General features: G+C 41.3%; 1 protein-coding gene across 9 annotated transcripts in view; it reads left to right on the forward strand.

Annotated features, from left to right (window-relative positions):
- Window positions 1-24,083, forward strand: part of LOC110523110 (protein-methionine sulfoxide oxidase mical3a) — a 138,583-nt gene that overhangs the window by 43,054 nt on the left and 71,446 nt on the right. For 4 of the 9 annotated variants that reach the window (XM_036977781.1, XM_036977784.1, XM_036977795.1 and 1 more), the window contains exon 1: window positions 11,447-11,695. The gene's annotated coding sequence lies outside the window, so the exon portion shown is untranslated. Of the gene's footprint in view, window positions 1-6,300; window positions 6,567-11,438; window positions 11,696-24,083 lie in introns of those variants that run through there. The other 5 variants (XM_036977771.1, XM_036977815.1, XM_036977824.1 and 2 more) reach the window with 5 other exon arrangements.

Below are 24,083 nucleotides of genomic sequence, written 5' to 3' on the forward strand. Positions count from 1 at the left end.
AAGTTGGGTGAATTTTGGCCCATTCCTCCTGACAGAGCTGGTGTAACAGTCAGGTTTTTAGGCCTCCTTGCTCGCACGCGCTTTTTCAGTTCTGCCCACACATTTTCTATAGGATTGAGGTCAGGGCTTTGTGATGGCCACTCCAATACCTTGACTTTGTTGTCCTTTAGCCATTTTGCCACAACTATGGAAGTATGCTTGGGGTCATTGTCCATTTGGAAGACACATTTGCGACTAAGCTTTAACTGATGTCTTGAGATGTTGCTTCAATATATCCACATAATTTCCCATCCTCATGATGCCATCTATTTTGTGAAGTGCACCAGGCCCTCCTGCAGCAATGCACCCCCACAACATGATGCTGCCACCTCCGTGCTTCACAGTTTTGATGGTGTTCTTCGGCTTGCAAGACTCCCCCTTTTTCCTCCAAACATAACGATGGTCATTATGACCAAACAGTTCTATTTTTGTTTCATCAGACCAGAGGACATTTCTCCAAAAAGTATGATCTTTGTCCCCATGTGCAGTTGCAAACCGTAGTCTGGCTTTTTCATGGCGGTTTTGGAACAGTGGCTTCTTCCTTGCTGAGCGGCCTTTCAGGTTATGTTGATATAAGACTCGTTGTACTGTAGATATAGATACTTTTGTACCTGTTTCCTCCAGCATCTTCCCAAGGTCCTTTGGTGTTGTTCTGGGATTGATTTGCACTTTTCGCACCAAAGTACATTCATCTCTAGGAGACAGAACACGTCTCCTTCCTGAGTGGTATGATGGCTGCGTTGTCCCATGGTGTTTATACTTGCGTACTATTGTGTGTACAGATGAACCGCGGTACCTTCAGGTGTTTGGAAATTGCTCCCAAGGATGAACCAGACTTGTGGAGGTCTACAATTTCTTTTCTGAGGTCTTGGCTAATTTCTTTTGATTATCCCATGATGTCAAGCAAAGATGCACTGAGTTTGAAGGTAGGCCTTGAAATACATCCACAGGTACACCTCCAATTGACTCAAATAGCTTATCAGAAAGCCAATTTTCAAAGCCAAAGTTTTAAAGGCACAGTCAAATAGCTTATCTAAAGCCAATTTTCAAAGCCAAAGTTTTAAAGGCACAGTCAACTTAGTGTATGTAAACTTCTGACCCACTGGAATTGTGATGCAGTGAATTATAAGTGAAATAATCTGTCTGTAAACAGTTGTTGGAAAAATTACCTGTGTCATGCACACAGTAGATGTCTTAACCAATTTGCCAAAACTATAGTTTTTTAACAAGACATTTGTGGAGTGGTTGAAAAAACGAGTTTTAATGACTCCAACCTAAGTGTATGTAAACTTCCGACTTCAACTGTACATAGTGGAGATGATAGTCTGGTTGTGCCCTGAGGCAAGGCTGCATGGGCTCATACTGTGTGAGGGCGTCAACCGTGTGTGTGCGTGTGTGATTGTGTGTTCCACTCAGGGCTAAAGGCAGTGTGGTAACTGTAGATCTACACACACTGACCTTTTTTTCTTGACAGCCTGAATGGAATGTGAGCCCACCAGCACCCACTCACACATGTTAAAGAGCCCGTCAATCCCCTACTCACTTCCAATATGTAAAGCAATAGGGCTGAGGAGGCAGGCCTGGCATACGCTGGGCATATCGAGGCTGGGTTTATCCACATACAGTACATAAAAAGGATACTAGGCTTTCTGTTCCAGAAACAAGATAGCAAGCTACTACCAAATTCCTGGTACTCATAACATGATATGCTTCAAATATAGACACCAAGACCAATAAACTTGGAGAACACTAACATTAATGGACTGTAACCCACCACAGTAAACATTCAATCTATACTTAAAAGGTATCAAATTGGCTTTTGATATCGAGAGTCATTGTGTTCCACTTATTCATGGACTTGATATTGAGTTCATTTTAAACCACAACAGTTACAGTACAGTTCATTTTAAACCACAACAGTTACAGTACAGTTCATTTTAAACCACAACAGTTACAGTACAGTTCATTTTAAACCACAACAGTTACAGTACAGTTCATTTTAAACCACAACAGTTACAGTACAGTTAATTTTAAACCACAACAGTTACAGTACAGTTCATTTTAAACCACAACAGTTACAGTACAGTTCATTTTAAACCACAACAGTTACAGTACAGTTCATTTTAAACCACAACAGTTACAGTACAGTTCATTTTAAACCACAACAGTTACAGTACAGTTCATTTTAAACCACAACAGTTACAGTACAGTTCATTTTTAAACCACAACAGTTCCAGTACAGTTCATGTTAAACCACAACAGTTACAGTACAGTTCATTTTAAACCACAACAGTTACAGTACAGTTCATTTTAAACCACAACAGTTACAGTACAGTTCATTTTAAACCACAACAGTTCCAGTACAGTTCATGTTAAACCACAACAGTTACAGTACAGTTCATTTTTAAACCACAACAGTTCCAGTACAGTTCATGTTAAACCACAACAGTTACAGTACAGTTCATTTTAAACCACAACAGTTACAGTACAGTTCATTTTAAACCACAACAGTTCCAGTACAGTTCATTTTAAACCACAACAGTTACAGTACAGTTCATTTTTAAACCACAACAGTTCCAGTACAGTTCATGTTAAACCACAACAGTTACAGTACAGTTCATTTTAAACCACAACAGTTACAGTACAGTTCATTTTAAACCACAACAGTTCCAGTACAGTTCATTTTAAACCACAACAGTTACAGTACAGTTCATTTTTAAACCACAACAGTTCCAGTACAGTTCATGTTAAACCACAACAGTTACAGTACAGTTCATTTTAAACCACAACAGTTACAGTACAGTTCATTTTAAACCACAACAGTTACAGTACAGTTCATTTTTAAACCACAACAGTTCCAGTACAGTTCATGTTAAACCACAACAGTTACAGTACAGTTCATTTTAAACCACAACAGTTACAGTACAGTTCATTTTAAACCACAACAGTTACAGTACAGTTCATTTTAAACCACAACAGTTACAGTACAGTTCATTTTAAACCACAACAGTTACAGTACAGTTCATTTTAAACCACAACAGTTACAGTACAGTTCATTTTAAACCACAACAGTTACAGTACAGTTCATTTTAAACCACAACAGTTACAGTACAGTTCATTTTAAACCACAACAGTTCCAGTACAGTTCATGTTAAACCACAACAGTTCCAGTACAGTTCATGTTAAACCACAACAGTTACAGTACAGTTCATTTTAAACCACAACAGTTACAGTACAGTTCATTTTAAACCACAACAGTTACAGTACAGTTCATTTTAAACCACAACAGTTACAGTACAGTTCATTTTAAACCACAACAGTTACAGTACAGTTCATTTTAAACCACAACAGTTACAGTACAGTTCATTTTAAACCACAACAGTTACAGTACAGTTCATTTTAAACCACAACAGTTACAGTACAGTTCATTTTAAACCACAACAGTTACAGTACAGTTCATTTTTAAACCACAACAGTTACAGTACAGTTCATTTTAAACCACAACAGTTACAGTACAGTTCATTTTTAAACCACAACAGTTCCAGTACAGTTCATTTTAAACCACAACAGTTCCAGTACAGTTCATTTTAAACCACAACAGTTACAGTACAGTTCATTTTTAAACCACAACAGTTACAGTACAGTTCATGTTAAACCACAACAGTTACAGTACAGTTCATTTTAAACCACAACAGTTACAGTACAGTTCATTTTTAAACCACAACAGTTACAGTACAGTTCATTTTAAACCACAACAGTTACAGTACAGTTCATTTTAAACCACAACAGTTCCAGTACAGTCGATACTCTCTGACTTCAGGAAGGAAGGAAACCATCTGTACTGTCTTTTGTTCTACACCTTCTTTTATGTTGATGATCAAAGCTCTTCTCTGTCTCTTTGGAAAAGTTAACATAACTGGAAAATGAATGGATTTTCATGCATTTGGCTGCGACTGATTTGTGTGTGTGTGTGTGTGTGTGCGCGCGCGCGTGTGACCAACAGGATGGACCACTCCTTACTAAGGGCTAAGGGCTTCGACTGCTGAGGTAATCGTCTCATGTAGGACCGTCTCTACAGTCTACTCCACTAAGCCACGTACAGTTCTAACGTTACCACTTTACATGGCAACAAACCATAAAATAACCTAACACAAAGGCACTCAATCTAAATGGAAAACAAGAATTTTGTGTGACGAATCATTTAAAAAAAAACGTAACAGAGTATACTGTAGTAATGCTTCATTAATGTTATATTGAGTTACACTTTCATTTTAAATCAAATCAAATCAAATCAAATGTATTTATATAGCCCTTCGTACATCAGCTGATATCTCAAAGTGCTGTACAGAAACCCAGCCTAAAACCCCAGACAGCAAGCAATGCAGGTGTAGAAGCACTCGTCTGTTCCCTTGGAGAAATGGATGCTTTGGTTACAGGGAGAGCACATTTTATTAGTGAGCCTAACACTCCACCAGTCTGTCTGCCCAGCTACAGTATTGCATTAGAAGTGAAAATACATAACTCTGGAGTGCTGCGTTTGAGCAATCTCTCTGATTGGCTGTGACAGCCGCTGTCCCAACAAGACCTCAGCCAGAGCCAGCCAATCACGAGACTGTATGTTCACTCTGGCAAACACAGATCAGAGATAACAAGACAGTTAATGAATTGTTCACCGAAAACCCTGGGAAGTTTAGCTGAACCTTATTCGAGCAGTAGTGCATGGTCATTTTGTGTATGTCTGTGTGGAGTGGTCCTGATTTCTTGGGAAAACGGTTGTATTTGTTGTTGTGATTGTCAAACTTAAGCTTCAGCAAGGAATGTCATTGAAGTCCATTACAGTATTCAATGGATAGGAAGCAACTCTGTGTTGAATGTGCCTTTCACAAAGAATGGAGATGCTCTGAAAATGAGTGTGTTCGTGGCAAAGACTACACAATGACCTCACCGGTATGTCCCAGAAACACTTTCACATCTCCTCCCGGGTTTGGCAAACTGGACCAATCACAGACCATTGTCTTTGCCTCATTGTCTGTGGCTTGGGTGAATCAGGGTATACCCTGGACCATGATCACAGCTCAAATATGTCATCCTTTGGAGGGACAGTGAAATAGAACGACACCCTCTTTCCCAAAATGGAGCTAAAAATCCTCCCGACCCGCTTTTCAAATTCTTTTGTTTCCACCATGAACAGTGGAATGAATGTTCTTTCCCAGCTCCCCAGCCACCAGCTAACTGCACTCCAATTGCTAGCTGCACTTGGTCCAAGCCCCACAAGCCTCAACTCCAATTTTCTTGCCTGTAAAACGTCAGCAAATCTAAAGCAGGTTCTTATCATTATGTAATTATGGCACTTATGCTGTTCAGCAGCCTGTCCTATGTCGGTCCATTGGGCTTCTTGCTTGTTTCACTCTTTTCAACTGAGGCTCTGGCAAATGTATTCTATTGATGAAAGTAAGTGTGCAGTAATCTGCTCATTCAGGAAACTCGCCATTATGCATAATGCACCACTTATTGTTAGATATGAGTTATCAGCAAAGGACAATCAATACTATTTGACCTTACTTCAAACAGAAACCTTGGTCTGTGCTACTGAGTGTATAGACACAATGAGTTCTGTAATGGGGGATATCATCTGACATTGGTCTTTGTTCAATGCCTCAGTCAAGTCGATAGTATATAATACATTGTCAGGGTGTGTATGTGTTCATCTGCCTGAGCTTGTGATCTATTGTTTACCATTCACAGGTATCTAATGTGCATTGTTCAAGTGTTCGCATTTGCTCACGGAGTATAATTTACACATACAGTAGATTTGACTGAACAACAGCAGTGCATCTATCTGGTTTCTCTGTATATATGTATATGGGTGAATCAGGGTGTACCCTGGACCGTGATCACAGCTCAAATTTGTCATCCTTTGGTCCTGATTTCATTAGAAGTGATATATATATATACTTTATAGCCTCACACCTGGCAGGAAAGCCTGTGTAAGGCCAGCAGGTCAAGCTGCCACTTATGAGACCAGTGGTACGCCTTATTGAACGTGTGTTATTTCTGTATCCTGTCAGGCTGGGAGCATTGGGAGTACATTTTGTGCCCACCCCATTACAAAGCCCAGCCCAGTAGTAGTGGACAGACAGGCAGGCAGACATACGAGAGACACCTCTCAGACCAGTCAAGTCCTTCCCTGTTGCCTTGGTGCATTAGCTCCAGTTACCCCACCCCTTCTGAAGACTTCCCATTGTGTGTGTTTCTTTACAGGCGGCCCGGGAGCCCTCCCTTTGTGTGCCAGTGGGCGTGTGATCTCACCGCTGAGAGGAGGGGCCCCCTTTCCCCTGTCTGGCCAATCCTTGAGCTCGGTGACTAGGTCACGTGAGAATCCCTCTTTCGGGTTGCCATGACAATGTGCACTGGTCCAGACAGCATCTTACTGTGGTGAGAAGGGAAGAGAAGAGGAGGGAGGATAGACAGAGGGCGGGAGAGCAAGAGAACAAACCCCAGACACCTATGCTGCGCACCTTTCCTCTGTAAGTACTGTCACCACTCTCTCCTACACACCCAGCACGCTGAATGTATATTTGCTGCACGAGTGACAACATGTGTTTATTATGAGCAATGTCCTACCCGGTAGATGTCTTTGAAGATTGCAGGGATGACATCATGCATGTTTCCTTTGTTACGTGTGGAATGTGTGAGGGACTCTCTGTCATACGTAAGTGTCCTTTGTCTGCAGGAGTCAGTGAGATCTCACAGATGTTCTGTGTCTGTAGTGGACAGATCTTCACTGGAAGAGAGGTGTCATAAAACAAAACAAAAAGAGGGGCGGTCACAGCTGAATGATGTCACCTGCAGAGATCTGAGTGGATCCTCTCTGATGTTTCGTAATGACTGTTATCCTCTTAGTGGGCTGTGCAACTCCTCTTTTCTACCTCAGTAGCTCTCTTTTATTAGCTCCTCACCCAGCAAGATCTCTCCCTCTCAAGTCAGTTGGAGTCAGTTGACATTCTTGGGCCCCCTGCGGTTTGCTTAACTAGCAAAACCCTGCAGATACAACTAGGGCAACCTGAGGCCCAATATGTGGAATGTCCTTGTGACGATGGCAAGAGACTGGAGACGACGTGCTCTCCTTCACTATGGGGAGCACAGCTGGTGCTACTAGTGTGTGACATGGATCTGTAGGTAGGATCACTGGTGTCAATGAGTCATTAGACTGTGCAGGTGATTTGTCCATGATGCAAACTGTTTTTAACCTAAGATATGTGAGAGCAGCCATTTGAAATCTATTCAACCCTAGCCAATGAATATGCTGTTTTAGCACAGCTAATGTGGCGTAACATTATCGCCATAAAATATCATTATTATTAACATGCAATCTACACATAATACAGAACTGCAGTATAGTCATGTCATTTATTTGACAGCAGGATTTTTCATAGAAGCTGGTTTTCCCCCATTTTGTGTAATTATCATAGCTCTGTAAATGGCAACTAATGTATGACGGCAGAACAGCGTTTTCTGTTTACTTGACTTCATATGGAACCGTCACACAGGACCTTGTTTCACTGTGTGGTTGGAAGTTTAAACGTTAATGAAAACGTTACTAAACTGGCTACTGTTTTTACTTCACTCGGAGTCAGTGTGCGAGTGTGTGTAGCCCCAGGAGCCCATCTGTCTACCATTGTACTGTAGGCCTACCTAAACCTCTATCAGATCATCTGCATGATAAGAAATACATGGAGGTAGCAGTGTGTGTGATTCATTTTGGTATTTTCTTCATGCTTTTTCCAGTGGCTTCTTTCTCTATTTGTATTGCTTACTTGTGAGGTGACAGTTTAACCACTTTACGAGTTGGTTGAGATATACAGCAGGCCTTTAGTGTATTATAGCATAGTTACCTGGTCATATCTCTCTTCTCTGTTACTTTACCGTTATCAGAATAGTTTGTATTTCACCTTTATTTAACTAGGCAAGTCAGTTAAAAACAAATTCTTATTTTCAATGACGGCCTAGGAACAGTGGGTTAACTGCTTTGTTCAGGGGCAGAACGACAGATTTGTACCTTGTCCGCTCGGGGATTCGATCTTGCAACCTTTCGGTTACTAGTCCAACGCTCTAACCCGCCTCTGAATTTAAAGCTTAGGCCATATTTTCTGCTTAACACATTTCTTACATCCGCTGTCCAATGAAATAACAGATAACATTTTTTTTATTTGAACCTTTATTTAACTAGGCAAGTCAGTTAAGGACAAATTCTTATTTACAATGTCGGCCTTCCGGAGAACAGGGCTGCCTTTTTTACCTTGTCAGCTCAGGGATTCGATCCAGCAACCTTTCGGTTATTGGCCCAACGCTCTAACCACTAGGTTACCTGCCGCCCCAAATGTCAATGCCATAAGAAAGCCACCAGGTTAGTGGCAAGGTAATTACAAATTAGCCTCTCACACACATTAGCCTCTCACACACATGTCGCGTCAAGTCAACATTTCAAGTGGACGTTCATGCAGCATCAATATCAGTTGCAGAGATAGAGAACCTTTATTTGTGTTTGGAGGTCAGCTTGGCCCTCCAGTACATCCAATGATAGAAGAGTGTCTGCCTTTCTGGGTCCTAGAGAGAGCAGCCACGGTCTCTAATGTGCAGATAGCTGATAGTGTGTGTACGTATATATGTGTGTGTAATTGCGCAAGTGCGTGTGTATACAGTGCATTTGGAAAGTATTTAGACCCCTTCCCCTTTTCCACATTTTGTTACGTTACAGCCTTATTCTGACAAGGATCAAATTATTTTTTCCCCTCATCAAGCTACACACAATACCCCATAATGACAAAGCGAAAACAGGTTGAGAAATTTTTGCAAATTTATAAAAAATGAAAAACATAAATACCTTATTTACATTAGTATTCAGACCCTTTGCTATGAGATACGAAATTGAGCTCAGATGTATCCTGTTTCCATTGATCATCCTTGAGGTGTTTCTACAACTTGATTGGAGTCCACCTGTGGTAAATTCAATTGATTAGACATGATTTGGAAAGGCACACACCTGTCTCTATAAGGTCCCACAGTTGAGAGTGTATGTCAGAGCAACAACCAAGTCATGAGTTCAAAGGAATTGTCTGTAGAGCTCCAATACATTATTGTGTTGAGGCACAGATCTGGGGAAGGGTACCAATGTCTGCAGCATTGAAGGTCACGAAGAACACAGTGGCCGCCATCATTCTTAAATGGAAGAAGTTTGGAACCACCAAGACCGTTCCTAGAGCTGATCACCCGGCCAACCTGAGCAATTGGGGGAGATGGTCCTTGGTCAGGGAAGTGACCAAGAACCTGATGGTCACTCTGACAGAGCTCCAGAGTTTCTCTGTGGAGATGGGAGAACCTTCCAGAAGGACAACCATCTCTATATAGAGTGGCCAGACGGAAGCCACTCAGATCATGAGAAACAAAATTCTCTGGTCTGATGAAACCAAGATTGAACTCTTTGGCCTGAATGCCAAACATCACGTCTGGAGGAAACCTGGCACCATCCCTACGGTGAAGCATGGTGGTGGCAGCATCATGCTGGGGGGATGTTTTTCAGCAGTAGGGACTGGGAGTCTAGTCAGGATTGAGAGAAAGAGGAACGGAGCAAAGTACAGAGAGATCCTTGTTGAAAACCTGTTTCAGAGTGCTCCGGACCTCAGACTGGGGCGAAGGTTTACCTTCCAACAGGACAAAAACCCTAAGCGCACAGCCAAGGCAATGCAGGAGTGGCTTCGCGACAAGTCTCTGAATGTCCTTGAGTGGCCCAGCCAGAGCCCTGACTTGAACCCGATTTAACATCTCTGGAGAGACCTGAAAATAGCTGTACAGCGACGCTAACCATCCAACCGGACAGAGCTTGAGAGGATCTGCTGAAAATAATGGGAGAAACTTCCCAAATCCAGGTGTGCCAAGCTTATAGCATCATACCCAAGAAGACTCGAAGCTGTAATCGCTGCCAACGTTGCTTTGCTGAGTAAAGGGTCTGAATACTTATTTAAAGGTGATGAAGTTTAAAAAATGTAATACATTTGCAAAAAAAACAAACTGTTTTTGATTTGTAATTATGGGGTATTGTGTGTAGATGAATGAGGGAAAAAAACTATTTAATAAATTTTAAAATAAGGCTGTAATGTAACAAAATGTGGAAAGTGGTCTGAATACTTTCCGAATGCACTGTATGTGTGTGTTACAGGGGCTCTTCCTGCCAGCATAATACACTCTTGTTTTTGGTGGGCTCACAGCTGCATTCAATCCCCCTGAACACTCACGTTAGAACAGATAAGGGCCTATTTGGGATACGTTTATCTTGGCTTTATCTCAACAAGGCACATTTTGGAGCGGTTGTTCTGTCCCGGTCTTGCCTCTCCTTTGTGAACATTTGTACATTTGCAACACACGTCACTTTGATACTGAAGTGTGTCTTATTAAGGGCCAGCCAGCACCGGCATGCCATTGACCTTTCCTTTGGAACAGTTATGACAATGCTATTAGTACAAGAGGCAATGTGAGTTTATGGTGGTTGTATGGAGGCCTATCGGTCTGATGATCTTTAGGGTAATGAATCTCTGATGTGTTTGTTCTGGCAGGGCAAGCTAGGATCCTTGACACCATCATTTTTCTTGGATGCTTGATTCACAAAGAACAACAGGAGTAGTATAACAGTGACAATGTTGATTTTTGTCTGTAATGTCTCTCTCTGCTCTGGGCCTTTTCATCCGATGTCTTGCCAAGTGGGATCAAATGGGAAACCTATCATTTTCTCACACAGTAATTTTAGTTTGATGAGAGGCATTGTGCCCGCTCAGCCTTTTCTCATCTACAGTTTAACGTTAAATAACCAAAACCATTATAGTTCTTTGTGCTTCACTGCTTGTTAAACTCACCCTGCCACATCAGATAGACTCTAGACTAGGTGACAATAATAATTTCTTGGAGCACCTACCTGCACCTACACGCCCACTTTCATCAAATACAAATGTCTCACAGCATCGCAGGTATCTGCATACACATATTGATCTTAGCGATCAAACAGACAGGTGAAACAATTCCACAAGGCTTTGCTGCCTCTACTGATGTTTTGGTCTATTGACTGCATCCCGCTTTAGCGTCACGTTCGAAGAAACCAATCGGATTAAACGGAGTTAAAACATACGGTCTCACTTTGAACAGTTGAAGGGGTTTCTCGTTGCAGTTCTCTGACATTCAGAGTTGTATAACAAAATGAGAACTATTCCCATTGATTACAGTAATCTAGTTTTTATATATAGTGGTTTAATGTATGTCATTGGAATACTTGCGCAAATATGTTGTCTTCGAAAAGCGCTTCTCTTGTCGAAGGTTTATGCCACCCCCTCAACTTCGTTATGCGCTCTCCCTCTGTCAGTTTTCAAGTTGCGTCTTCTCGCTGAATGTGCCCAACCAAGCTGCGGAATAGCCCACATCAAACATAGCTACAGTACATACATACATATCAGGAGGAATATAGAAAAGGCAAGAATAATCGAAATAGGATATCTTCCCGGATATACGGCTGGATTCAATAAACATATGGACCAAAGCTAAGAGTTGCATTCGCGGATCGTTTGTAACAGTTGCCGATTTTATGAGATTCTAGCTAGCTAACAGGAGCTAGGTAAGTAGGCTACTCCTCCTGCACGTTTCGGAATGTCACGCTTTGGTGATTAAATTGTTTAAATAATCAACTCCTTCACATCCGTTACCTTTTTCTGAACTGTTTCTCCTCTAAAATTGACGTGCATTCGGCTGCAAAATACCATTTTCACTCGTTGTTTACATTAGCAGTTGCCGATGTTTGTTGGTTTGCCACATTGTAACACATGAAAGAGCTAAATTGTATAAATGATTGGCTATTATGTATGCATATCGACGTTTCATGTACTGCAAGTGGTTGACATTTTACCCGGCTTGTTACATTGTCTAATTTCGCATGAAACATTCTCTGTTACGCACGAGATGAGGTAGACCTTTCTGCATTGGCTATGATCATTATTGGTCCTATATCCACAGTAGGTTACACATTTTTAACGCACTCCCATTTTTTCATATTAGTAACTGGTAGACGGTATAGACTAAGCTATTTATAGGCTATAAGAAAGTGGACTAAAAAGTCTACCATGACATCTGTCCTCATCACCCTTAGACCAGGCTGTTGGTATGTCTCCGTTTTCTATTTGAGACCACAGCATAGTGAGGGAGAGATGTAGGCTGGCTTCTTATGCAACTTGTTTTCTTGCTCAAAGCTAGGAATCTCAAATTGATTTATGCAGATTATGGAAATGCAGGTCAACAACAGGGTTACACTGAAACACTGGAAAATGTTATTATTCAAGACAGGAGGGAGACTGACTGCAAAGCATTGGCGTCCCTAGGCACAATGAATGGGAAATAGTGCACAAGGACAACAGAACGGCCTCATTCAATGTTAGAAAATTTGGTCAAAATGTTCCATATCAATCAGCGGATTTTATATAATATGTGCCCTTGTCAAACCATGTTTGACTCTCAAATGCCGTTTTGGGTAACTCAATCTTTGCAATACTAGCTTAAATGTACTGTACATGACTCATTCTGACCCAGATTTGACCATCAGCACCTACACAAAAATCAGTCTGTGGCTAAGTGCTAAGGTCTCAACCTGACAGACGTTTCCTCTGTGGACAAATGGGTTCTTACTCTTTCTTAGCAGAGCAATCCTTTGCACTTAGCCTACATCATTGATTTAGATTTTTGCTTGATTCCACTATGCTGCATTTAGCCAGGCCATTTGTGTACTGTATGCTCGCTCTGGTCATCCTAGGCCAGAACAAAGGTCTTGGGTCAGTGTTCATAGGTGATAAATACATTGCTAAGTGTCTGGGCTAACCCAGGCCCCTCTGGTCTGTGCTACTATAGATCTGCAGTCCCTTTCCCTAGAGACCCGGGATACAGTCAGAGGAGGAAGTCTGCAGGCTGACTCAGCTTTTCCAGCTGATTTTGAAGGAAGAGGCTGTTGCAGTCTAGTTGGACAGGTTGGAGCTAGATTATAGAATCACCTCTCTCAGCTCTCACTATGCCACTTCACACAGGGGTCATGTTCATTAGGGACCAAACGGAAGAAAATGGACTAGAACAGGGAGAGACTACCTGGACTTTTCTAATAAGAAATGCACATTTTTGTTTTCTGTTACAGAACATTTTGTTATGGTGTGCCCTAGTTAATATGACCAGGGAGAGAGTGTCCCTGTGCTCCTCTGACCTATAACAGAAAGTGACTGACTGGGATATGGAAGGGAACACCAGGGAGATGAAAGCAAGTGTTTAAAGTCAACTCCTGTAGAGGAGGAAGTAAACAGCTGGAAGTGACTGTCAGATTTCCCCTGAAAAGCATGGTAACTTGACCCCCCCAGCCTAGTGTGTTTGGTTAGCCTTAAAAGGATATGTCTGATGCCCATGCCTGTGCCAGCAACTGTTATAGTTGATGTTATGTTTTGTAACAGCTACCTCAGGAATTTATTGAGCAAGCGGCCATCTTTCATTTGAAAATCTGTCCAGTGTTCCAAATGAGGTCACCCTCGACCATTATCTCAAGAGTGTTGAGCCAACAATCTCCTTTGGCTCATGGAAAAGGACATACCATGTAAAAGCAGCCTACCGTGGAGTTCATGTGGCAGTTATAGTAGTAACTGATAACGTCAAGGAACACTGAGGTAGTCCTATCCAGTACCAGACCAGAACCAATGAACAATATTACTGTCAAGTTTGAATGAAAATTGTGCTTTTCCCATTGAGGGCAATATACAGGACATATCAGTTGTTCTTGACATGTAGTTGGTCAGTCACAATCTCACCTTTTATAGCCAGTTAGTGTAGGCTATTTTGACTAATCTATACATTGACTGTAGTTTACTAATTCTCATTCTTCAAACCCTTTATGTCCTTCTGAAGGTAATTGTTGTCATATTTAACTTTTTAATCGGTTCTTTGAGGGCAACTTCAACTTAATCAAAATAGGCAGACCTTAGGGACTTTTACGATAAAGCACTTAGCTTCCTGCCAACTTAACCAAATATCGAAGTATGCCATCAAATATTAAAGAGCTGGAATTAGAAATGTCATTATATCATCAAGAATGTGGTAAAAGCTGTGCCAGCAAAGGCATTGCTGATTGTCTGAGTTAAAGCATGAAATCTAATGGTCAATTGCTTGCTTGGGGGCATTTCCATGTAAAAGGACCCATGAGCACCAACGTGAAGTTTATTGGAGCATGTCAAATGGAAAATAAGTCTATATTTTAGAGAAATTAAGGCATATATACATTTTTCAACCATTTTCCCTTTTAGGAATAAGCAAAGGCTTTGATTTCTGGTCAAACAGATGGAAAAGGGATCTTAAACAACATCTTTTATATTTAGTTTCAGGAAGAAAAAAATTCTGCCTTCTGTAAATTTAAGAAACCTTGTATTTCCGTTATCAAAAACCTACATAACTTGATGATATTTTGTAATTTCTCATGAGGGAGGATAATGAAAGTTCACAGAAGTAACAAGTAAAGGTAGACCTACCAATTAGTTAGTGTATTTACTGATTACTTTTTGTTTATGAATTGATTAAACTTGTAATTCTGTTACCAAATTGGGAAATAAATAATAATTAGCAATAATAATAAGTCACAGTCACCTGCTACTGTCATCTCTTCCACTGGCATACTGTTATGTTCAGCTCATAACTGTTTTTTCCCCTTCTGTTGTCTGAATGCCAAAGCAAGACTGAAAACCTTCTGGACAACCCCCCCCCCCCCCCCCCTCTCTCTGCCCCTCTCTCCTTTCTCCGTCCAGTTAATGTCACCTGTCCTGGTTCTTACTGACACTTACCATGACACCTACCCTCTTTCAATTTTACTTTAACAAGCATCCTCACCTACTGAGCACCAACCAACAGCGAACGTCCATGGATGTTGAAATTTGGTCAGTCCAAATCTGAACCAATCATAGATGTCTATGTTTCACAAGTTTGGACAGTATAGTATAATGTACTGTACTGAACTCTACTCTGCTGTACTGTACTTTGCTGTGCTGTCCAAACTTGTGAAACATAGACGTCTATGGTTTTTTCAGATTTGTTCTGGACCAACCAAACGTGGTCTTATTTGGGGGCAGAGCTCATTACAATAATAGCCAGTGTGTAGAATATTACCCAAATATGCAAAAGAAGGATATTGCATTTTTTCTAACTTTTGTGTACAGGATACATCACCATGAAGGGAATGATATTCCTATCCATAATAATGCATTTCTGTACAGGACAGATCAGGGACCCATGATGTCATTCCGTTACCGGATGTAAATCCACTTCACCTGCTGTAGTTCAATAATCAAATATATATTTTTCAAACTCAAGGTGTCATGGCATAGCTGACACCCCATTCTTTCTGCAGACATCTTTTGACTTTTAATTTGGAGCAGATATGACGTTTTTGGAAAACGTGGTCGCATAAAAAAACTGAGGGAGATTTTACTGTAATTCTGTTACCAAACTTTGCATCTGTACGTTTCTGCCAGTAAATGTGTTTTTGTGTGAATTTCTGCTTAAACAGTTCAAAATAGGCTTTTTGCATGGACCTGTATGGTTTATTCAACTTTGAAATCAATGGTTTTTGTCTGGCAATTTTTTTTTAAATTCTGTTTTCATGGAATTGCCTGAGGACATAATATGCTGTTTCTACAAGCTTTGATATGGTGATTTAAGGTGTACCAGTTTTTGAGCTCTGAGGGTCAGGACTGGGTCACTGTGACAAGCATGCCCAAGTCAGACGAAGCTGTTTACATTTAGCCACTTAAGTGACCCTTGAACTTTTCCAGTGCAGCCGCAGTGGTTTTTGTTAAGCTGTATGAAAACCGGACATGCAGGTAATGTGGGCTTTTTACAATTTTAAGACCAGATGTTTTTGTTTTAAGGGTTCAGCCCAAAAGCATGACACTTCTCTGAGCTCCATATGGACGCTTGCACAATTGAAGACAATTATGTGTGGAGAATAAAATGCAGAATCTCTGTTTTAAATATCCAGGGTCTGCAATTCGTTATTATTGTATGATGTCCAAATTTGTGAATCATTTCCCTTTTAACTTGGGGTATATTTGCACGGTAGAATTCAATGGCTATAGTCAATTTTTACATGTTGCCTTTGAGCTGCTTTTTGAAAGCAAACGTCGAATTGAAAACAGTGTTGGTATTGCTGACTTCGATTCTCATAATAGCAAGCTAGGACTGGTGGTTTTGCTAGCTAAACTAGCAAGTCTGTTTGTTTGGTGACCATGGCAACTGCTGTGTCTATCTAGTAAAAACGTGCTAGCTACTTCAATGGATGTGGGGGAAAATGTATACCTGGCAAATGAACACATTTCTAGTGGCAAATGTGTTCAATTATAGCCATGGTATAAAAGGGATAATCAACTAGGGGCTCTATGCGTTTTTTGGAAAACAGTGCAACACAACTCCATGGAAGGTCAGTTCCACTCCACTAGTGCGCTGTGGAACACACCGTCCACGTTGTTCATTATTTTCCATAGCACGCACAGAGCCCCTAGTTGATTATTCCTTTCATACCATGGCTGTACGACACAAACCCTGAAGAATACATGATTATTATACCATGCCTGCACTGAGGCCAGGGAGCAATGACACCCCTGGGTGTAGTACACAGCTGATTTCCCCTTCAAGATTACGCTGACTCTACCTTTCAAGTCACAGGCATCCAACACTTTTTCTCTGTTAACCGTATTTTAAAATGTTCCTCTTTGTTGTAAGTTAATAGTTGATAAGGCCACTGTGCTTTATTGATAACAGGCTATACTGCAAACATGTGCAACTCTTTCTCCCACAACACCCCTGCCCAACTCAAGCCCATCTCTTGAGACCACAACATATTTCACATTCGCTAACCCTCTGCATGTCAAGGTGCTCCCTGTCCCCATTACCTTCTTATCTAGAGAGAACATCATAATGGAACAGATTAACAGAACTGTGCCTGCTTGTCACAATGTCAGACTTGCTCTCATGGTGGCCCACCCCTCAGGGTCGTGTGTGCTGCCCACCATATTGTGTCTCATAGATAACCTTCCCCCAGTGCCAGGCCACTGCCACCCTCGCCCCCAACTGCCCCCCGCTGCACATCAAAGCACACGGTCGGGAGGCAATGAGGCACTTCCTCCCACTCCACCTCCTCCTGTTCCTTACTTCCTTAGCGACGGTAGTCTGGCATGCCAGGCGAGGGGGCAGGCAGAGAGAGAGAGATGGTAATAGGAGAAGGCACACAAGCATGTGAGGAAATGAGTGGGACTCCATAGATGGATTAGGAGTTGGGCTTTGTTTTGTAGGTCAAAGAATTATCAATTTTTTCTTTATGTTATGTATTTTTCTTTGTTCTTCAGGTGCAGAGCTGCATGTGCTGTCTTCCTGACCACTGTGACAGCTGTCAAGACTACATGACCTATGTTAATTCACCTCACGTTGCGTGGCTACATTCGATATCTAGGACTCTCTACTGGAGGAGCACTTGCTCAAGTCAAATCCCTTTAACCATATGCAGTTCAGAGACTTCAAATCTACTTAATGCGGATGTACAAAAACACCCCAAAACTCTTGAGTGACATTCACGAATGAGAAACAGAGGAACTAAAGAACCCACTTTTCACAGGCTGGCTTCTTCACACGACGTCTGGCCAAGCGTTAATTTAACTTGCCCCTGCTGCACGTAAAATCTGTTTGGGATTAAAGTGTAATTCAGGAGGAATCTTTTTTTCATGCTTTCAGGTGAAGCTATCAGCGTGTTTGACGGCTCGGCATGGTACAGGGGTTTGGTTACCTTCCCACTGAATGAATCGACAGCAGCGCTGCTTCATTCACACAGGGAAAGCCTTTCTTCCTATGGCCCTGGGTGTTTAGAGTTGGCAGCAGCGTCTCTTACTAAACTGGGCGCGAGTGCGCATGTTGATTATTGTCCATCCACACCAGATGGGATCAGGACACGCAGGTTGAAATATCAAAACGAACCCTGAACCAACTATATTAATTTGGGGGTCAGGTCGAAAAGCATTAAACATTCATGGCAATTTAGCTAGCTAGCTTGATGTTGCTAGCTAATTTGTCCTGGGATATAAACATTGGGTTGTTATTTTACCTGAAATGCACAAGGTCCTCTACTCTGTCAATTAATCCACAGATAATTTGGATTTTATATGCCGGTTTGCAAGCAACTTTAAGGTGCATTACCACTACCAACTGGACTGGAGTGTGGACCTCAGTTCATCATTCAATCACCCACGTGGGTATATGCTCCTATAAACCAATAAGGAAATGGGAGAGGTGGGACTTGTAGTGCGTCAAGAGTCACAAATAGAACCAAGTTCTATTTTAGCGCCGGGCTATGCAGATGGTCGTTGACGCGCGTGAGCAGTTTGGATGCAATGATTGAATAACATGTATGTCTACATTTTATTTTGTAACTCGAGAGGTGTGGTCAGCATGTTACTTTTGCATTGAGTAGTAGGAGCAGAAGGACAGATTTTTACCTTGTCAGCTTGGGGATTCAACCCAGCAACCTTTTGGTTACTGGTGCAACGCTCCTACCCACCAGGGTAGGTACCTGCTGCCCCTAGCTTATTCTTTTGCATCGTGCAAAATTTGGTGATGCAGAAATGAGACCACATGCTGTTTTTATGAAAATCTGGAAATATTTGGCCAAGGAAACAAAGTTGGTCTCAGGGACTGTAAAACAGTTAGGAAGGGAGACTTTTAAAAGGGATTGAGTGAAGTAGCAACAAATACTGTGCTTTGAATTAGCAACTAATAAGCATGGAGAGCCTCACAAGTTTGACGAAATGACCTTTCAGTCTAATACGGCCATTTATGACTTTTGTAGCTCTTTGTCAGAAGTGCACTTTTTGTAAGTAGTTAGGCCTAACTGTCCTCCAAGTCTAGCTTGAATATAGTCCAAAAGGATTTGAGGTAATGTGATGCTTGACAATAGGCCTATTACATACGTCTCGTCCTGCGCTGTGCAGAATATCAGCTCTCAACAACGATTGGAGAAGTGTTTTAAAATCACCAGTACCACATCCTTATGATTTATATATCTTTCCATAAGTACAAAGTGACCGCAAGAGACCGGTTGGAATGTCTGACAGAAATACGGGGACAAATCAACCTTTTTTAAATAATAATGTCGACCCTCCACAGGAAACTTATTGAGATCATAGAAATGTGGATACTAGAATTGACATGACCATTTAAGATGACATTCAACGGTGGTTGGACTGGCAGTCTTCTTTGTGGTAGTAATTAGAAGTTACAATTTCAATTAAATGTAAAATATCAGTGGTGTGGCAGCTAAATTGCAGTGGTCTGAAGGGATACTGTAGGTCCTTTCTATGAATTATATTTCTAGGATTGAAATGACACCCACCCTGCATTCAAGGGCATGTTGTGTCTTAACCGAAGGCAGGCACAACACAAAAACATCAGATGATGTGGAAATGGGGTCTAAGCTATGCGAATATAGAAAAAAAAATGTGTTTTTTGACAATTGACGTTAAAAGTTTAATAACGTATTTTTGAATTAAAGCACATTTTTGTCAAGAAATAATAAAATTGTTTGATATAATTTAAACGCTTACAAACAGTGTTGTCAGACTCAACCGTTTATGTTTTCCAGTGATGAGGAACCTTTATCTACGGAATGTTTTGGCATTCAGGTCCAAAAATGCACTTTCTGACCACTTCTTCCATGGGCAAAAATGTAGCTAAAAGTTTCAATCAAATGGGATGCTGTCAAAAAGTGATTTAATTCAAATGGATTTACCCTATGAACAAAGGTCCCACATTACAAACATTGGCAAAAGGACAATGTCAGTCAATGGGGGCTATCAAACTGACAATGTTATTCTCATTCGAAAGTGATATATTGCATCTGCTTAGCCTATAAGAAATGATTCATTCCAATGATGGTAATTCCATGACAACAGGGTCACGGTCAAGATTGACCACATGTTCCAAATGTGCGGGACAGTCATGAATTTTGTCCCTTTGTCCTAGATCCCGCAACCAAACAATCATGTCCCGCATTTTTAGCAACGAATTCAATCACCACTCCTTTTTTAAAACGGATATTCCCATTCAAGTCAACATTCTCTGACGTGTGGACCTCCAGCTGTCTTTGTGGTACGATTTGCAAGTTGACATTTCAATTGTATTCCCATGATAGTACATTTAATTAGCCAAAACATGACATCCACCTTGTATCCAAGGTCATGTTGTCTCAACTGATGACAGGCACAACACAAAATCCTTAGAGGATGTAAAATGGGGTCTAAGCTACAACATAATGTGAAATATGAAATGTATTGGAGTTTACACATTTTTAAGATAATTGATGTCAAAGGGGGAAAAAATGACATTTTGATAAACATTAATATCAAATTGTTTGACAACCCTGTGTTTGCAAGCTTATAAATGATATCGATCTCAACCGTTTATCTTTTCCAGTGATGAAGACATGGATGTCTCATGGTATGGTGGGTTATGCAAAATGGGTCAACTTTGAGCAGCTTTATCTCTTTGAATGCTTGGGCATGCAGGTCTACAATGGGCGAATATGTATGGAAGGTTTCTTTCAAATCAAAAGGGGTGATGCCAAAAAGGGATTGAATTCAATTGGGTTTACCCCATCCTCGAGCCATACTGAAATGCAGCGTGGCTCAGTGGAACATTGCTGTTAGTTGACTTATTCTACAGCAATTCTGCAACCAAGAATGTATTTCATCAACAGCTGCTGTTGTGTTTTGAATCATGAACATGGTCACGAAAAACTTCAACTCTCTGAATGGCAAGTGAGATTTCATAATGTAAAACCGAGAGAAAGCGAGAGTCTGTTGTAATATTATTGCTACTGGTTAGGAGGAGTATTATGGCTCGAGCCCACACAACAAACGACTCTTTCACAAGCAGAAGGCTTATAGATGAAAAGCAAACATGTTCCTAGTCTGAGGCCTCTTCCTCCTCTCCGGCTCCACCATTTCACAGTTGACGTGACTAAGCCTTGGAAACTAGGAAACTACTCGCTGTACGGCTCTGTTTGCTTACAGGTTTCAGGTTAGATCCCTAGGAAACCCAATCTAATGAGTAACTGGAGATACGCCACCACACACCCTGCTATTTCCCTAAAGTATGCAAATGCTAGGAAAAATAGTCAGATATTGAAATCCCTGGAACTGTGTAACCAAATGGATTTATGACATGCAGTAGCAACAGATGCTGATTTTGTGGCTCTATTTATTAGTGCCCTGTATTTGCTCCTGTATTTGCTCCTATCTTCCTCTGTGTTCCTTCGTGTGTGTTGATGGCATTGGCAGCTGTAATGGCTGGTGCAACCCAGGGCTGGGAAGGAGGTGGTGTCTGAGTGATTTGAGAGGTAGCCTACACCAGGTGAGTGACTGGCGACTAGCCTGGCAGGCTCCTGTAATTGAGCAGGTAGATGAAAACACACTGGCCATTCAATCCGATTATACAGCTACTGGCACTAATAGAATTTAAAAGGAGCAATCCTTTGTTTGCGCTAAATACTCCCCTTGAGTAGTTAAGAGATTTTGAGTTACTACTGTAGAGTAATTCATTTCTTTCCATGGCTTTGACTGAGTTCCCTAACAAATCCGATGACCCATAGTCTGGGATGGGATGATTTTTTTAATGAAAAATCTGGAATTCAATCACTTTCCAATTCAGAAGAAATCCCATGTCCAGTTAAATTGGCAGGAACTGAAATGGAATTCAACTCTGTCCTTAGTTCCCTCTGTGAAGGGTCAGTCCAGTGTCTGACCCAGTGGTGCCATATGGAATATTGTTTGCGTGAGCTGTAGGACAATTGATGTTGTGGAAGAGATGGGTCGAGAGGTTTTTGGGTGAAGGACAGGCTCGCAGCACAGGCTGGCTGAAATCTGACCGCCTGAACATGTGAACATAACCAGACAGCCTAGTTAGAGAAAATGATGATAGATCGGACTAGATGCCCAAGAGGTGTCTGTTATTCTGCTGAGCATAAGTTTGTCTGGATGGAAATGGTTTTCCAGTCTGGTGCGGAGGTGAAATTCCCCACACATTATCGCAAGTGGTTTTGTATCAAAATCAGAGCAGGGGTTTGTGAAGTATGACTATCACAGCCTGAAATATATGTTTTTGCTTCATATAAGATGTGAAAGACAGATGGTTCGAAGTTGGTCTTTGCCAGATGTGGTTTTTGGTTACAGTCAACAACAATTGTGTACTCAATGTGCTCTGAATCTTTGTCTTTTTGTAGCTTTTTGACTAGACAACCATCTGTTCCTGCAGTGGAAACTGCAAAAGGGAAAGGGTTGAGCCTGCCCTTGTATGTTTTAAGTTTTATTAGTGGTATGTACAGGATACACATGGTACACTGTCCAACCAAATGCTTACTTGCAGGTTCCTCGACAATGCAACGCCAATAAGAAAAGAACATGTGGTAAATGAGCATGTGGTAAATGAACATGTGGTAAATGAGCATGTGGTAAATGAGCATGTGGTAAATGAACATGTGGTAAATGAGCATGTGGTAAATGAGCATGTGGTAAATGAACATGTGGTAAATGAGCATGTGGTAAATGAGCATGTGGTAAATGAACATGTGGTAAATGAGCATGTGGTAAATGAACATGTGGTAAATGAGCATGTGGTAAATGAGCATGTGGTAAATGAACATGTGGTAAATGAACATGTGGTAAATGAACATGGCTCATTAGAATAGAATACATTTTTAGCCGAAGTATAATACAAGAAGGCACAATTTATAGTCCAATATTTACACGTGTATCAGGGAAGGGGGGGATTATGGGGCAAGTGTTTTAAATTGTGCAGTATTAGCAATAGCAAATCAGAGTCTGGTGGCAGCAGTTGTGATGTGATTGTGTGTGGAGATGTAAGATCTTAGGGATGACAGGCTTACAAAAGGTATATTTGATTTAGAACAGAATGGTTAGTGACCAGGGCTTAGGCCAACCCCCACCTATTGACTTCAGGGCTCTAATAATCTTGACATGGGCAAAAAATGATATAGAACATCTGTAGTATAGTCTGCCCAGGTCAGTATGTGCTCCATAAATGTTCTGATAACTTTAAGGTCTAATATAGCTCCATATTTCCACAGATAATGTTTATATGATGTTGGATAAGGACATGATAATTCTTTCATAAAGCATTTGTTGTGGAACCAGAGTTTCATCTGGCTTCCACATAACCATCTGTGTGTCATTTTATCTTAACTAGTGTGGAGCCCTACAGCTGCTGCGGTCACGCATTCCCTTCGCCAAATCTACGCAGCCTGTTCATAATCACACCTTTTATCTTGTCCTTGTCGTCTGTCTGGCTGGCTGGAGGGTGGCGGTCTGTGCAGGGTGGCGGTCTGTGCAGATGAGGACTGACTGGTGATCCTGAGTTTGCCACTAGAATGCGTACAACTTTTCTCAGAAAGGGCCTTAAATCAACCCGTACTGTAACGCCATGACTTTTCTGATTTTCATAGCCACCTGCCTGGCGAAAAGTAATTCACTTACCATTTGGTTTGGAAGTATTGAAACCAAACCATATGATTTGAATGGAAAGTATTATAATAAACATGAAAGGTGAATGTAATAAGCGCTCATCATTTCAAATAGGTTACATGTCATATTAAACGGCATATAAAAACTCTAAATAGGTCAGGAGCCAGACAGGGAGACTAAGAAGGAAAATGAGTCCATGCGATGGTTCCTGGAGAGCAGGTCAGCAGCGGAGAATATCCTCTCCACACCTGCAGAGCCACTGGGGATGATAAACACCCTTTATGCCACTCTTGCCGGCTGGGCAGGGATGCATTTTGTTCTCTATAGGTAGGCCTGAAGGTTTTTAGGCAAAATAACCCAATCAAAATGGAAAGCTCCTTGAAAGAATATGCCAGGCCTATTGGACCAAAATCAACT

This window comes from Oncorhynchus mykiss, chromosome 1 (genome assembly GCF_013265735.2).
Source record: "Oncorhynchus mykiss isolate Arlee chromosome 1, USDA_OmykA_1.1, whole genome shotgun sequence".
NCBI classification, from domain to species: Eukaryota; Metazoa; Chordata; class Actinopteri; order Salmoniformes; family Salmonidae; genus Oncorhynchus; species Oncorhynchus mykiss.